This window comes from Molothrus ater, chromosome 3 (assembly GCF_012460135.2).
Source record: "Molothrus ater isolate BHLD 08-10-18 breed brown headed cowbird chromosome 3, BPBGC_Mater_1.1, whole genome shotgun sequence".
Classification (NCBI taxonomy): Eukaryota; Metazoa; Chordata; class Aves; order Passeriformes; family Icteridae; genus Molothrus; species Molothrus ater.
The window spans coordinates 25,087,121-25,103,058 of NC_050480.2; positions in this window are offsets into that span (position 1 = coordinate 25,087,121).

Here is a 15,938-nt window from a genome sequence, read left to right on the forward strand (position 1 = left end):
TCTGGAAAGGAAAGCAGAAGAGACTGGGCTTTGCTATTCCTACTCCTGTACTAAAGGTGGAGAGGGCATGGAGCAGAGCTTGTCTGCCTCCTAAGGAAGAAGGCCCTTGCCCCCAGCCACACCACTTCACAGAGGAGTGCAGCATGGGTCAAGGCTTTCATTCATGCACCTCCAAGAGCATTTCCTCCTAAGAGAAGAAAACCAAGGCTTGACAAGAAGCAGGATTTCAGAATCCTGCATCTGACAGAAAGGGTCAAAGAGGAACCTGAAAGTTTTGGACAACACGTCTTCATCCCCATGCATTTGTGCAATGCTAGGAAGCTAACGAGACATCCTGCCGCTCTCCCTGCTCCCACACCCGGGTGATGCTCAGCCCAGCCCCTGCCTCACCCTGCGTCTGCCAGCCGAGCCACTCCACAGCTCTCCCTGGCTTGCTCCACTCACTCACTCACTCACTCTCATCTGCGGGTAGTAATCCAGCCAGCAGCTGAAGCAGATCAGCCAAGGAACACCGCGGCAATCTGACTCACTCTGAGCCCCGCAAGGGAAGCAGCCGGGCCCAGCCCAGCCCAGCCCAGCCGGCCCTTCCCGAGGGTGGCACCCAGCCCCCTCAGACCCCACAGACCTGGCTGCCCCTCAGCCACCTCTGCCCCCACAGCCCCTTCCCGAGGGTGGCACCCAGCCACCTCTGCCCCCACAGCCCCTTCCTGAGGGTGGCACTCAGCCACCTCTGCCCCCTCAGCCCCTTCCCGAGGGTGGCACCCAGCCCCCTCAGCCCCATCAGTCCCTTCCCGAGGGTGGCACCCAGCCCCTTCAGCCCCCTCAGCCCCTTCCCGAGGGTGGCACCCAGCCACCTCTGCCCCCTCAGCCCCTTCCCGAGGGTGGCACCCAGCCACCTCTGCCACCTCTGCCCCCTCAGCCCTGACACGCTGCGCTCCCATCCACCATAAACACCAGGGAAAATTTTAGCTCGGTTTTGTTAACTCTGCATCAGCTGCCACATTGAAATTCCACCCAGAAAAACACTCTTAAGATGGGATAAGTTAATATCAAAAGAGGAAGCAGCAGTAACTTTGTCTTGCTATGGGGCACTTCAGCTCCACTCCTCAAAATCTCCTGTCTGCCTCATCTCACAAAAATAGGTCATTAACTTCCTTTCTCTTAGTGCTTACTACATGTTTTAAAAGTGTACTCAAATAACTCAGAGATAATTTAGTTCCTTCTTTCCCTCCACCCCTCTTCTTCCAAACCTTGGGCTTTAATTGACAATAATCTCCAGTACAAAATAAGAGCACAATTCAAAAGGGTCTGAAAAATTGAGGAATGAAAGGCCAAATTTTGCCAGCACTTACTCTGATATCACCTTGGGTTAAAAAAAAAAAAAAAAGAAATTTGAGAAATTTTACTGTTACATCCTCAAGAGGAGGCAGGAGTCTGTCTTCTATATGAATTCCAGATCTAAATACCAAGAAATTTCCATGGAGGGACTGCCACAGTATGATGAACAGAAATATTCCAGCGCACACCTGGTTACAATCCCATGTCCATCCTTAGGAGCACAGTCCTGAGCACGCACTCTTTGTAACCCCTCTTGTTTTCAGCTGCCTCCTTCACAATTTACAAAGTGCAGTGACTCACCTATACCACCTTGTCCTAATCTCCCTGTTGAAATGTAATCCTACAAAAGTTTGAGTCTAGTAAATACAGCTACTTATTGTCATCCAAAGGGTTTAATCTGGGCATCAAAATTTAAAAATTATGCTTAAATGGAATACAAAAATAAAAAAAAAATGCTCAGCTATAACAATTAGTTGTGCATAGGAAATAACTCAGGTTAGAAATGTCTAAGTTTAGAGTTCAACAGATCCTGCTGAAATATGCAATAGATAGAACCATGAATTTTAAGCATTAAAAAAAAAAAAAGTTCTTTAGAAAACAAACCAGGAAGACAATCATGTAAATGTAATGCTGGCTTAAATTTTGGGCAAAAGCATTCTTAAAATGTGTCCATTTTGCAAGTGTCCAGTATTATAGTAAGAGCAATAATATCCAGAATAAATATTTTGGCTTGTCAGCTGTAATAAGGGGGACATTGCAGAGGCTCAGGAGAGCTGGAGATCCAGGCCCAGAGATCCAAGTCCAGTCTCAGACACAGCATGCTTAGGTCAGAAGATTTCCATTTGCTTGGCTCTATTAGCCTAGGTAGAACAATCTGTTGTATTACTGCTTTGTGCCCAGTCTAGGATGTCCCATGCAACTCTTGCTGCACCAAGATTGAAGTGAAATAAAAACTCTATTATCAGAAATGTGGATAATAAACCCTTTAAAAACTTTACAGGCAGCATTTTAAATGAAAGAGGGAGAAGAGGTGGGTCTAAAGGCAAACTAATCTGTTTGATCAAACATTGCAAAATATTATCAACATCCAAATTCCTTTTATCCTAGGACATGTTCTTCAGATTGCATAAAGGCATTACATATCCCTATATTTCAGCGTGGGTTATTGACGGTTCACAGCCCTAAAATGCAGCATAGACCTCTTCGGCTTATGCTGTAAAAATACTCTGTGGTCTTGCTTAATAACAGTTGTGGAGAGCACAAAAATAGTCGGGGGAAAGAGCTGGGAGCAGGATGTACTGTCTCCTGGCGTGGTGCTCAGTACACGTTCCACCAAACTGCAGCCCGGGGAGCTAATGGGCAATGACACAAACACACACGTGTGCTCTGCCTCCCACCCAGGTGGTATTTTTATTTCTAACCTCCCTTTCCCTGGGTTGCAGGGAAGTTTGACAGAGCCAGCAAGTGTCACAAGGGATGCTTAGGAGCTGGCAGGCTCTGGCCTGAATTTTACCCACTGACCACAAAGTACAAAGCTGTTTAAAGCTTAGGTTGAAGTTTTTGTTAACGAGATGTCATTATACATAGGGGACATGAGACTGGGAGCATGAGATGAAGCCAAGCCTTGGTTCCTCTGACGTGATGAATCTAAGTCAGACCTGCCAGCAATAACACTCTGCAAGAGGAAGTTTGAGGGGGCCAGGTGGGCCCAGGCCACAGGGCTCTGTGTCCCAGCAGACACATCCCCTGCCCTGCTGCCATCCAAGCAGGCTGCAGTCACTACAGCAGTCTTGGTGATCAGTTGGTTCAAAGACCACCCCAGTTAGAGCAGCCTAGCCTGGGCTAAAGCTCTAAAGCTCTGTGTGAACCCATGGTTTAATGACTACATCTCTGCAGCCATCAACCTTTCTCCAGGCAATTCATGGTGCCTAAAACATCCAAAACATTTAAAGAAAAGCTGTAATGAAAATTGTGCCATTGTGTATTCATCCAGATACATATAAACTGATTAAATGGCAATTTTAAAAATGCCTCTTTCTAGTAGATATTTGTTTCAGCCAGATAACGGGTTTTATCTCAAAAATCAGTGTTAAAGGCATACATGTTCCCCATTCCTTCACCAAATTGGAGAAGTACTAGCACCAGAAGACACCCCACGAAAGCAGAACCTATTTTCTCCTCTGGAACTCTGAAGCCACAGCATGAGACTCCTCCTGTGTATACCAGGACCAACTTCACAGATGCCATACTCATGTAAATCACTCTGAAAAAGAACAAAAAAAAAAACTACTAGTGAAACTCTTACATGTTTTAAGGGAAAAAAAAATAACCAAAAAACCAAACCAAACCAAAAAAAGGGGGGAAAGGGGAGGGGGGAGAAAGAAAACAGCACTTCTTATGCCTAAGTTTCTGATTACTGGGATCACAAAGCTGGAAAATGAATGACACTTTAAAATGAAAAACCATCTACATGATATTTTGTGTGCCCTGGTAGATTTAATTCCCTTTTCAAGCACCCTTAAAAAGTGAATTAGGAAATGGAGGTTAGATCAAAGTTGGCACAGGAAGAAACAAGAAAACAAAACAAAATCAACCACTCATCTGCTATTGAAACCTTTAATCTAAACTTTCTTCTGGTTTAAAAATAGAAACTATTTATAAGACAATGCATGCTTTAATCAGAATGCAAGAAACAAGCCAATAATTAAAAGTTCAAAATAAAGGTTTAAACTCAAACATAGTTTTGCAACTACAGTTACAGCCAGATTACAAAATTCCTTTCACACAATGCACATAGCACCCTTTGAGACTTAATGACATTCTGCAGCTGGGGTAGTATGAATCTGAGTTCTTTCTGTTCTGACTTATTTACTTCTGCAAGAAAATTCCCCATGGCAACTGGCCAAAGGGGCTTGTCTCCTTAGTGTGTGAAATGTGAGCAGATACAAACTTGACACCATATTTCATCCCCTCGCCTTCCCTCGTGTCTGCATTCCTAACTGTAAATTAGGGGGTGGCACTGACTGTTCTGGGGGAGCAGGAAGCAGCTTATTCAGAAAGATAGGAAGTGACAAAGGAGGAAAAAAAAATCACATTGCAATGCTTCAGGGCAGTTTCTGAAACTATAGTGAAATTCTTCTCACCCATAATCAGGACAAGCTGAAATTGTGCAACAGCTGATTCTCTTCTTAAAATGTGACAGTTTTTCCTTTTATTGACCTTTTAGATATGGATTTATCTCCTCATCTAAACAGAAATCAGTAGAAATTTGTCAATACTTGACAATGCACATCTGTACTTGCTGCAGCACCCCTCTCAACTGCGGTCTCTTTTCAGGAATGCAAGTTGGTTTTTCCTGTGTGGAGGGTCCTCTTAAACACAGAATAGTTCTGCAGCACACTCTGCCAACACTGATTATGAAAGAGGCAATTTGGAGCATGGAGCTTTCTAAAGCTGGACTTTAGAAAACAAGAGGCACCTGGGAAATGATGTGCAACTCTCAGAGACTAAATACACTCTGGCAAAACCAAAATTCCCCTAAGGACCTCAGTCAGCCAAGGGTGAAACCGTGACCTTGGACACATGCTTACCCTTCTTGGAGCTGATATGCATAATACATCTGCTATTTCAGCTAAGGGATACCATCATCCTGCTTTCCCCTCCAATTCCTGACTCTACAGCTATGTTTAGTAGTGACACCAGTAAAACTTACTTAAAAGGCATTTCGTTAACAAGGTACATTTTCTGAGAAAGCCTGAAAAAGTCTCAAAATACTGCTATCAACTTCTAAACACACTCTAAACTATACTATAGTTATGGGTCTATGTCTAGCTATTGTGTCCTGCATGCTAAAGATTTTCAAGCTACAGGCTACCCTGGAGTGAATCATGTGGTTCCTTCCAGCATATGGAGACACCTTCCAATTCTCTTTGTAGCCCCCAAAAATGTCAGTGCTATGGGTGTGACAATATTTTAATTCATTTCACTTGAAATGAGGATGTCTTACTAAAAGTTTTAAGGAACAAGACTAAAACCAAAAATTCTGACAGGCCAACCATGTTTTGGCTTGTTGCTATTTTAAATTTAGAAACAAACAAGATCAAAAAGTTTTGTTCAGTCCTGTGTGTTCCCCCTGGTCTGTAGAGGACCCAGCCAATGGTGTCAAGAGCAGCTCGCAGTAGCTGTGCTCACACCTCAGTTGCCCACAGGGGCTGGGATCTTGTTCAGACTGGCTGCAGTGAAGAGGCATTCCAGGGCAGGGAAGCTGAGCCAGGTGAGTACAATCTGCATCCACTTATCCTAACCTGCAGAGCACTCCCCCATGCTAGCCCAAGCAAGTGAGAACAGATTAATCTGTGCAAAAATTATGCCAAAAACACTATCAGTTTAATTAACTCTACTCAAAATGTTTGCAAAGTTTAGTGATTTAATTCTCATTTAAAGAAATGGAAAACGAGATTGGAAGTTTTGAAGAAAAACCCAGGAAGCTGTTACAAACAGAAGGAATCAACAGGCCAAATGCTGGAGATTTTCTTCTGCCCTGTGCTAAGGCCTGCTGCAGAAAGTCTACCATTAACATCTGTGTAACAGCTACTGGATCTGTGAGATGTAGCAATCAAACATGAATGTGATTAAAGCCTGGTCGGCCAGGGTTTATAACAGAAACAGAAATGTCAAATAGTGAATAGAAAATTAGAGCACCCAGATTATTTTTATTGTTTCAGTAGTTCTCTGCAGAACACAAAAACAAGTGATGTAAGCATTTTAAGAGGCTCAAACTGTAAATTCTTTTGGTACAGCCAGAGAAGTGTTAGATGCAGTCCCTTATGCTTCTAGGAGAATACTCCTGAAGCAACTGCTCACTACTAAGAAATGTTAACAGCTAACTAATGAAAAGAAGAGAGAAAATAGCCAGTTCAGAAAAGCAAGCAAGCTTTAAGTGCAGTTTTATTCCTGAGAGGGAATGGAGGCAGGTGAAAGGGTTTTTACAACATTATCTAAAATAGGTGACAAGGGGGAAGGGGAGGGGGAAAATTATTTTTTTCTTTTCACTGGGAAGCAGAGCAGCAATGCCAAGATTTCAGATCCTAGGAACAAAATAAAAGAGGACATTTAGTTTAGGGTATTGTAGTTCAACCTTGCCATGCACAGCAGTATGGCAAAAGTCATCACACATAGTTTTGGTATTGCCATCAGTGCTGTAAGGGTGTGACACAAGATTTGTTTATGCAGAAGGGAGAGAAAGGACTGCTACGTTACTCCTTCAGCTGTTTAAGCTCCTGCCATGAAAGAACTTGTGCATCTTCAGAACTGCACACCAGCTGACAGCTGGCAGAAAACTATATAACTGCTGTTGTCTCTGAAACATTTCCAAACCAGACCTTTCTGCTTCCTCGGCTGTGAGGAAAGAGAGAGATTGTAGTACTTACTCCACTATTTTACACCTAAGGAGGTGTAAGTGGCCAAACTGTAATCCAGTTCTGCTCCTTTACAATAGCAAAAAGGTCAGAAGAGGATAAAAAGTATTGGCTGGGAGGCAGAGGGAGAACAGCAGAGAGGTACATGCTCAGAGAAGTCCTGCATCAGGGTCTAAGCAGCATCTCTTGAAGGAGCAGCACAGTATATCCAGGAAAGGACAAACTTATAGGAATGTACATGTTCTCATAAGCTGCAATTGTAAAAAAACATTTTGAAAGAAATTATAAAAAAAAGAAGGAATTAGGGACAGACAAATTGTTTATCAGCCCTAAAACAAGAATTTGGCAATACTTAGTCAGCTGTTTCATATAATTTCAAAATAGATGGGCTTGGGTTACTTTCCTCTTTTCAAAGGTCTTTTTCCCCCTCCACAGCACCATTACTCAAGTTCACATAAGAGGTCAAAACAACTAACAAATGGGGAAAAAAATCACAAATATTAGCTGAGGTTTAAAAGGCAATTACTCTATTAGAACATGATTTTTACTTCTATTAAAGGGATCTGCTTTACATAAATCCTAAGACAGCAGAAGCTGGCACTACTACATTTCTGTCAGGAGCTACTTTGAGTCACAGTACCTGAAGATCTGTTCCAAAACATATCAGTAGTCAATTTTTTCAAAACAGCTTTCATATTTTAAAGAGTTACCTGTTTGCAGATGTGGGCTGTTGCTTTTTGGCTTTGTTTTTATTTTTTTTTTTAATAGAGAAAATTTTCTAAAGGAGTTGGCACTTGGAGAGTGGGTGACATGGGCTGGCTGAAAAGCACTCCCCGTAGATGCAGAGTCTGAAGGAAGTATCAGGCACCATACTACATATTCTCAAATTTACTTAAAATACAAGTTAATTTTTTGTCCTACAAAGGTCTTCAAATATACTGTGCTGCAACTAGGATTCCACAAATGACTTAAACTACCCAACTTAATTTACTAAATGAATGCTAGTTTTCCTATGGATTTATACACAAGCCTCCCTAATTTCACAGCAGTTTCTTTTACAGTTTGTGCACCATCCTCCCAGAGCAGCTTTCTCTCCCCACACTTTACTCGCATTCACCACTTCAGTGCACCCTTTGGTTCCGTGTTCCTGAGGGCCAGTGTTTCACATTCACTCCAGTACTTGGGCACGTGATGATGGAGGACAAAGCTGCTAGCAGTCTCCAGGACAGGGGAGCCTCTGTCCCTTTCCAAGCAACACAGGAAAGTGCTGGTCCAGAGTGGTGAAGATTCAAATTTTAAGCTAACTTTTACAATTCTACAACAGCAGTTGTCAGGCTTCTCTAACCTGGGAAAGATCAGCCCTTAGGGCATTAGTCTCCCTAGAATTTCTCTTTCAAAGGGGTTGAGACACTGAAACCTCCACAGCTGTTCACTGAGGTTAGCCAACCCCCTCAATTATCAAAAGATGTCCCCATCTTTTGATAACTCCACTCAAGCTCACTGGGATTTTGCCCTCAGACCCCCACTTCAGCACGAGTTAAGCCCATCTTGACAAATAGATTCATTGAAGTTCTTGGGACCTCCATGCCTAATAGATTCAGCAAAGATAAAAAGCTGAAAGTCCTTTGAGGAGCTTCCCCTTCAATTCATTAACCACGAGGATCATACTGAGTAAGGAATCTTGGCCGCATTAGACTTTATTTTTAAATTATAAGATAAAGAACAAATCTCAGATCTTTTGCTTCTGAGGAAAAGAGGATGGAAAAATTTTGTGCAATTTTCACTCTTGTTGATATTTTCAGCTGGCATTTATACCATTGAAACCATATTATCATCCAGGAGCTTGGCATCTCAGCAATGCATCACAGCTCAGCAAGCAGTTAAATCGAAGCTGAGGCTCTTATCTCAGCAACATCCCACCAGAGTTCTCAGATGGCAGAAATTTATACAAGCAGAAGAGTGAGATCAATGGCACTCTCTGAGAGTGATCTTGAGAAATGCACTGGAGTTTAGGCATTCCCCCCATCTTGCTGTCCTCTGGTTGACTTTTTCAAATCAGTCTGCCACATTTTACACTAAGAAGGACACTATTATTGACAGGAGATCCCAAGCAACATCAAGTTGCTGAGAAATCAGTGAGATGTCTGCCTGCAGAGTGAGAGCTTCCTTTCTCACTCGTGGTGTTATAATCTCAGCTGTAGTAGGATTTCAGAGGATTTCAATTTCCATTCTGACATGTAGCACAAGAATGCCTATGGAGCCAAAAGAATTTGGGCCAAACCACTAAGAGTTTTCATCTTTACTAACATGCACTTGACCACACACTGTTGGGCAAGGCATGTAGTCAGCATTGCTTATATCAACTTACTGTAAAGACCACAGACTTGTAAATTGTGAAGTTTAGTCCCACACAGAATTGGGAAGGGAAGGAACTTCTGCTGATGTTGTGCTGAGTAGCATTTTTTTTCCCAAAAAAGGAAGTGTCCTCATAATAGTAGCATTGTTGGATGTATTTACTATCAAGATCACCAAGGCACTTGCTTTTCCTTTTTATGTTATTTGTATCTTTCACCACAATCACACTAGCAGCTGAGCAAACATCATTCCAGCTTTGAGGGAGCAGGTTAAAAATACTGTCTCCTACTCAAAAAAATGTTCTGCCCATTTGGAGCAAGTCTATGCTTCAGCACTTCACACCTACTGATCTCAAAGGACCTCACTCTCAAAGTGAGAGTATATGTAACTTCACAATTCCCCTTCTGAATAGATAAGTGAAGTTTTGGAAGTGAAGAAATGTGTACCAATTCTTTTTAAAACTGGTAGCCTGGAGTTGGACTTCTAGGCTTATTGTTTGCTTTTCCAGAGATAGAAAACTTCCATTATGCATTTTCAAAAATGGATATTCAACATCTCTGAATTTCCCCCCTTTTTCAGTATTAAGGTTTATTTTTAAAATATTAACACTCATATCTTTTTCAGAGAGTCATCCAGCTAATTGAAAAGATAATTTCTGGTACGAGTTATTTATTTAGGCATAAACATTAACTAAGTATTTATTCATGTCTGCAAATAGAGATGTAGTGATTTGCACTGATAATAGGGAGACTAATTATCACTCTCTACGACTGAATCTTAAATCTATATAAACAAAGGCACCCCAAAAAGAAGCAAGATGATCTACAGACACAAACACACACTTGTGCACAAACGTTTTTAGGAAAGGCACCAAGGACAACTGGCCCCATCCAGCCAATTCCAAAGATTGCTCTCCCTACCAAAGCCTTTTAATGAAGCTAGTAAATTGCAAAGACTTCAAAGAAAATACAAAATAATATTCGTTCTGGGTATGTTATTATTCTGGATAATAGGAATTTCATCCAAACAAAGTCTGGCTTAAAATTCTCTTACCAGAGAAGATTTCAAATGATTTTTCAAAATTCTGCTTCAGGTATCAGAGTAGTAACAGCACTGTTACAATCCCAATCCCACAAATTATAAATATCTGTTTAATCTATAACCCAACCTTTCACCTTATTGTTCCAATAAAGCTTGATCCAGTTTGGCTGCTTCCTGAGCTTCCAGGCTTGGAAGAATTAAAGAGTTGAAACCCAGCCTGAGCATATGCAGTGTTCTTCATTTCACCTCATGAACACTGTGCTCCTAGACATTAGTGGAATTGCATTTGAATGCAATACTCCAGAGTAAGGCAAATGCAATCAAATGTTCCCATATGTAATGATCACTCTGACAGTAATATTAAAACACCTATCTCCCAGCACCATGACAAGGCAGAGCTATAGCCCATGCCAGACCAGCTGGATTTGGTAATTTAACACTATTTTGGTGGACATAGCTGGATCTAGAACTCAGCTCAATACACAACAAAATGAACAGGATAGGGAAATTGTTTGCAAAAATGCAAATCAATTTTCTCCCAAGAGCCCAACAATATCTAACTCAGGTTTTGATACGAGCTACTATCCACAGCAAATAGAAAAAAAATAATATTTTTTCACATGATAAAGATCAGAAATTGCTGTCTTCATAGAAGCATTCACTTGGAAAGATCAGAAAGTTCAGGAACTGTCAAATCTTGGGGAAAAGTTCAGCCTTCTGTCATGATCCTCCAATAATGCACATCTACACTTGACATCTGCAAAGAGTCCAGGTCTAAATGCATCAGTCCACTTGACTTTTGTGAGGAGAATGAACAGTTTTCCTTTGTCTACCGGCTTATTTAAATTCTGTCATAAAAAAAAACCACACTAAGAAAAATTCCAGACTTACACTTGTTTTCTCCGCTCAAAGGAAAATTCTTAAATAATTTGCAATCTTAGTTAGCACACAAGAGGACAATAAAGTACAGGGAAATAAAAATTCCAGCATAAAAAAAGCAAGATGTGTGGAAAATATAAACAACTTGATTCAGTAAGCATGCAGGGGATTGAGGCATGTTTGTCACCAGATCTGCAAAAGCTTCCCCCTGGAGTGAAACTCAAGAAGCATACATGGACAAAAGCATGTCAGGGCTTGGTGGGGAAGCCAATACAAGAATAGCTGCAGTAGTAACAGTGTTCCACATTCATGAAGATCTTGGGTTACCAAGATAAATTCAGCTACAAGACTCACCCTTGTGCATTCTTAACCCTTTCACTGCAGGATGCCTTCACACGTGGCAGTGGGGGGAGTGCAGAGAGTGAATGCTAGGGAACCTCAGGAAGGGCTTTTTCTTCTGTCTGACAGTGATACATCTGCTATCACTCACGTTTAATCTTTCTAGAAATTTAAAAGTCTTATTTAAGAGGTAATGGATACTGCTGTGGTTACAAAGTACTTTGCCATTAAATCATACTGATGTGATTAAGTTGGTTATTTTCCTCACATACTGAGGCATAAGACCTGCTTATCCCAGTCTCCACAAATTAAAAATTAAAGTAATAATTTTAAAATGTTTTTTTATACTTCTTCCAGGCCATTTTTTGAAAGATTCCACTTCCTCCAACTAATAAACTAATAAAGGACATCATTTGAGGTAATGGCTTTCTTTTCCAGTTTCCAGATGCCCTGCTATCTACAGTGTTAACAGGCAGCAGCTACTATTTTCTTATCTTTCTGAATCATAATATTACAAAACAATTATTTCAAATTTTTCAGTTTTATGCTAGCTGAAACCTCTAATCTTTGCTTTCAACAGTACATTAGTGAAGACAATGCAGAGGAAAGAACATTCCATCACCAAGACATCTCATTTAATTTCCTACTTCAAAAAGACATTAAATAAGACCTGTTAAGAAATGCTTTATTGTGTGCTTGACTGTGGGTTTTTAATAAATTCCTTTTGTATTTGTACAAGAAGTAGATATAGTGTAATATTTGAAAAAAAAAAAAAGTGTATGTTTTTTTCTCCTGAAATTGATCACAAGAAATGGAGGAAATATTGCAACAAAGCCTACTGATACAGTAATCAGGTCCAAAACCTATCAACGGGTCAAATTTCAGCTATATGTCTATCAACAGAGGCTGGCTGCATTCTTGCTCTTCCAGAATTTATTTTGTAACCACTCTGTCAGCGTCACTGCCTCATGTGTAACATGGGGATCCATAAATAGTTCCCTCCATGACAAGAGAACTGTAGGAATAGAGCCATGAGTGAAAAACAAGCACTGAAAGACAACATGCAATTATCAAGACAGAAAAACTCACGGTAAGTATCAGGACTTGTGGTCCACTGAGAAGCATACAGAATTAAGTCAGGTTTATGCCAGATAACTTGCAAAAATACAGAACACTGAAAGCTCCTTGTAGCTTCTCAACAAAAGGGTGGGTGTTCGTGTACCTTTCTCCTTCCAAACAGCTTTTCTAAGGCTGCAGTGGAAAAAGTCCTGATAATAGACTGAAATCAGCACCATGTACAAGAGCTGGGAAGCCAGCTCACTGCTAGCAGCATCCAGTCCTTCCTCACTCAGATCCAAGCAGTCAGGTTGAATCCCACCCTGAACTCTTCACCTCCTCTCCAGCACGCTTCCCCTCTAAATATAAACTGCACTGCTGACATGATTGCAGCTGGCACTAATCTTTTCAGATGTTTTCCATGTTGTCCTTGGTTTTGTTTGCTATGTTTTTTTTATTTCAAAATCCTGGTTTAAGCAACAAAGAAGTAGCAAAAATGTATGTAGATGAAACAAAAAAATAGAGATAAAAAATCATAGGAACCAACAATGGGTGTACGAAGGGAGGAAAAGATTCATCGAAAGCAAGTGATTTGATGAGATGGAATTAAGTTGAGCTAATAAAATTCATCTGAAACACTAAATATCTTGCAAGTGTTAGAATCTCTTTCATCTGTAATTCCAATAGAAACAAAGCTGTATACTGTGAACAAACATGTTTTCACCAGAGATATTTGAACTATTACTCATTAACAAACTAGTCAGAGCTGAGGTTCCTCTGGTACTTGACCAGCTAGAAGGAAAACCTAGAAGGAAAAGGAGAAAAACTACAGACAGCAATTGCCTGCAGCTTGTGTCATTGAGTGGAAGTACACAAACTTCAGCTAAATTCTGTGTACACAGCTGTGGGAGTACATAAAAATTTAAAAATTAAAAGTCTTTCTTGTATCAAGAAAATCAAGCAAAATGCAAACTAGAATGAATAAAAGCAGGAAAGCGTTATGTACCCTAACAGAAGAACTCTCTCATGCTATTGTTTCTCTAGCTTCTTCATGAAACCCCCCCTAAAGTGATAGCAATGAGAGGCTGCTGCTTTCTCTGTTGCAGAGTGGTGAACACTGCCATGGTATGCAGACAATCCAGGGGTGGTTCAGCAATCATCCAGAATTGCTCTGTGTCACTCCTGATTTTTCCATTGCCATAAAAATAGTGGAGGTGTGAGTTTTGGAGGTGAGGCAGCCGGAATAGGGTTCAAAGTTCTGAGCCAAAGAAAGGGAATGGGGAAAGTCCTGCTAAAAAACTACACCAACCCAAAACACACATGTGAAAATATGCCAATATTAGCTGAGCAACAAAAGGACCAAAGAGAGCTGAAAAATGTCAGAGCCCTGTTTTCCCAATATAACCAGCTGTCACTAACTGCAAGCTTACAAAGAGGACAAGGTTCTATATGAAAGGGAAGTTTAGGAGACAGCGTGCCTGCAGTGGCATTCACTGCATGTTACAGTTCCTCCCATACAGCGCCTGCGTGGCCACACAGGAGGGCAAATGGTTAAAGGCATAATCAATTTTCATTAAACAGCTGAAGCCCAAGTACCTACATGCTCTAGATGTATTTAATTGTCATACTATGGGCTGCTGTGCTTTTCGTCATGACTACCAATAAACAAGTTTTTCCATTAATATTGTACACTATTTTCTTACATTTCCCTCTTCTTTTAACATTGCATGCCGCTTAATTCACCCAAACACTGGCACAAACATACAGGGAGAGGAGGGAAGGGGGGTGTTGCTGTTTGAACTAGTGCGCTGTTCATCATAAAATGTTTGGGCAGAAGCTAGTGTAAAAAATCAAGTAACCATATCAAGTTGTAATAGGCATAAATTTGTGCATTTGAATGTGTTTACACATTTTTTGCCTGCCCAAAAGGAACTTCAAACTTGTTGCTTTATTACTGTGATACCTTCTGTTTCTCTTTTTTCAGATGGACGTTTATCTCAAAGACTGACCCTAAGCGCATGAAAGGTCATTCAGCTGTAAAGACAAGTGAGGAAGAGGGATGAGGTAACAAAATAATATTAGCAAAACAAGAGGATTTGGTTGTTTGGAAAACAATAATAATGTCCCGACATTTGTAAAGGACCATGCCCTGTGAGCTTTGTTTTGCTCCCAGTCCAAGCAGCCTTCTTTCTGCCTCCAGGAGCATGAGGATAACCAACAAAATCCCTGCTGAGGGCTCCTGTGCACATGCTTGGATGAATGAGAACTCTTCAATGCATTGAAGAGTTAGTAACATTATGTACATTATAAATGAAAAGAATAGGAAAGTTTTGTACCTAAAAAAAGTCTCTAAATGCTATGTTTCAGGACACAAACAGATTCCCTTGAGTAGTCAGTGTAATTTATATCCTCTATACCACATTATGCAATGACCAGTTGCTCATACAGAGCCTTTCTTGCTGCAAAGCACTAGACATTCATTGTCACTTGGGTACTAGGACACAAATTGCTGGATTTGGAAAACCACAGCTCCTGTATTTCTGTGATATGTCCTTAGCTAGCAAAGGATAAAAGAATCCAGAGACTAATATCCCATTAACTGTCCTGTTAGATAACTAGTACTACTCCAGTAATTTCAGTTAACTCTTTTTAATGGGGCCCAGAAAGAAACCCCATCCTCCCAGCATATCCCCCACAGCAAGATCTGTAAAAGAAAACTGCCTGCAGCTCTCCTATTTCATTGCAAATGCCAGTGTTTGGCTGCAAATGCACCACTTCCACTGGAAATTTAAGCTAACAGATCTGACTGTGTCTGGAAATCACTCAGGGCACACACTGCTTTCCTCAAACCCTGCTGAGAGGGGACAGCATAAGGCAAGAAGAGTCACAGCTTCTGCAGCTTCAGGACTGCTGCAAACTTCTCTGCTCTCTTTTCTGTTCAAAGCTGTGACATCTGGGGTTGCAAACTAGCACCAACAAGAAGTCTAATTTGTCTCTAATCACATACAGGCAAAGGTATCTGAGCTCAATAAATCAAGATTACTGACTCATGCACAAACTTAGAAGTATTCCTTTTTGTGCTTATAAAGGGAGGGAAGGAGGAAAGGAGGGAGGGATCGGAGGGGAAAGGTGCAAGATTTCCCGTAGGCTGTTAATATGCATAAGCAATTAATTTTTCCTAACTGGCTGAAAAATGAACTGAAGTGGAGCAGAAAACCAAAACCTATTATAAACAAATGAAAAAGCCTGAAGAACCTAGACCTTGCATGTTATGTACGTGGTACAACTGGGGGATTTTAGGTATAACTGTAGATAATTGTTGCTGATGGCAGAAGTTCTGCTAGCACTGCTCAGAGCTGGCAGGGCTCCTGCTCCAAGGGCAGATTCCGTGGACTGCAAAGCGCGGCGCTAGACTCTCCCAGTGTGCCATGAGGGGGTGGGAGGGCTCTGTGTAATTACACTTCTTGCCAGCCTGCAAAAACAACAGCCATCCGCCACTCCAGCCCAAATATA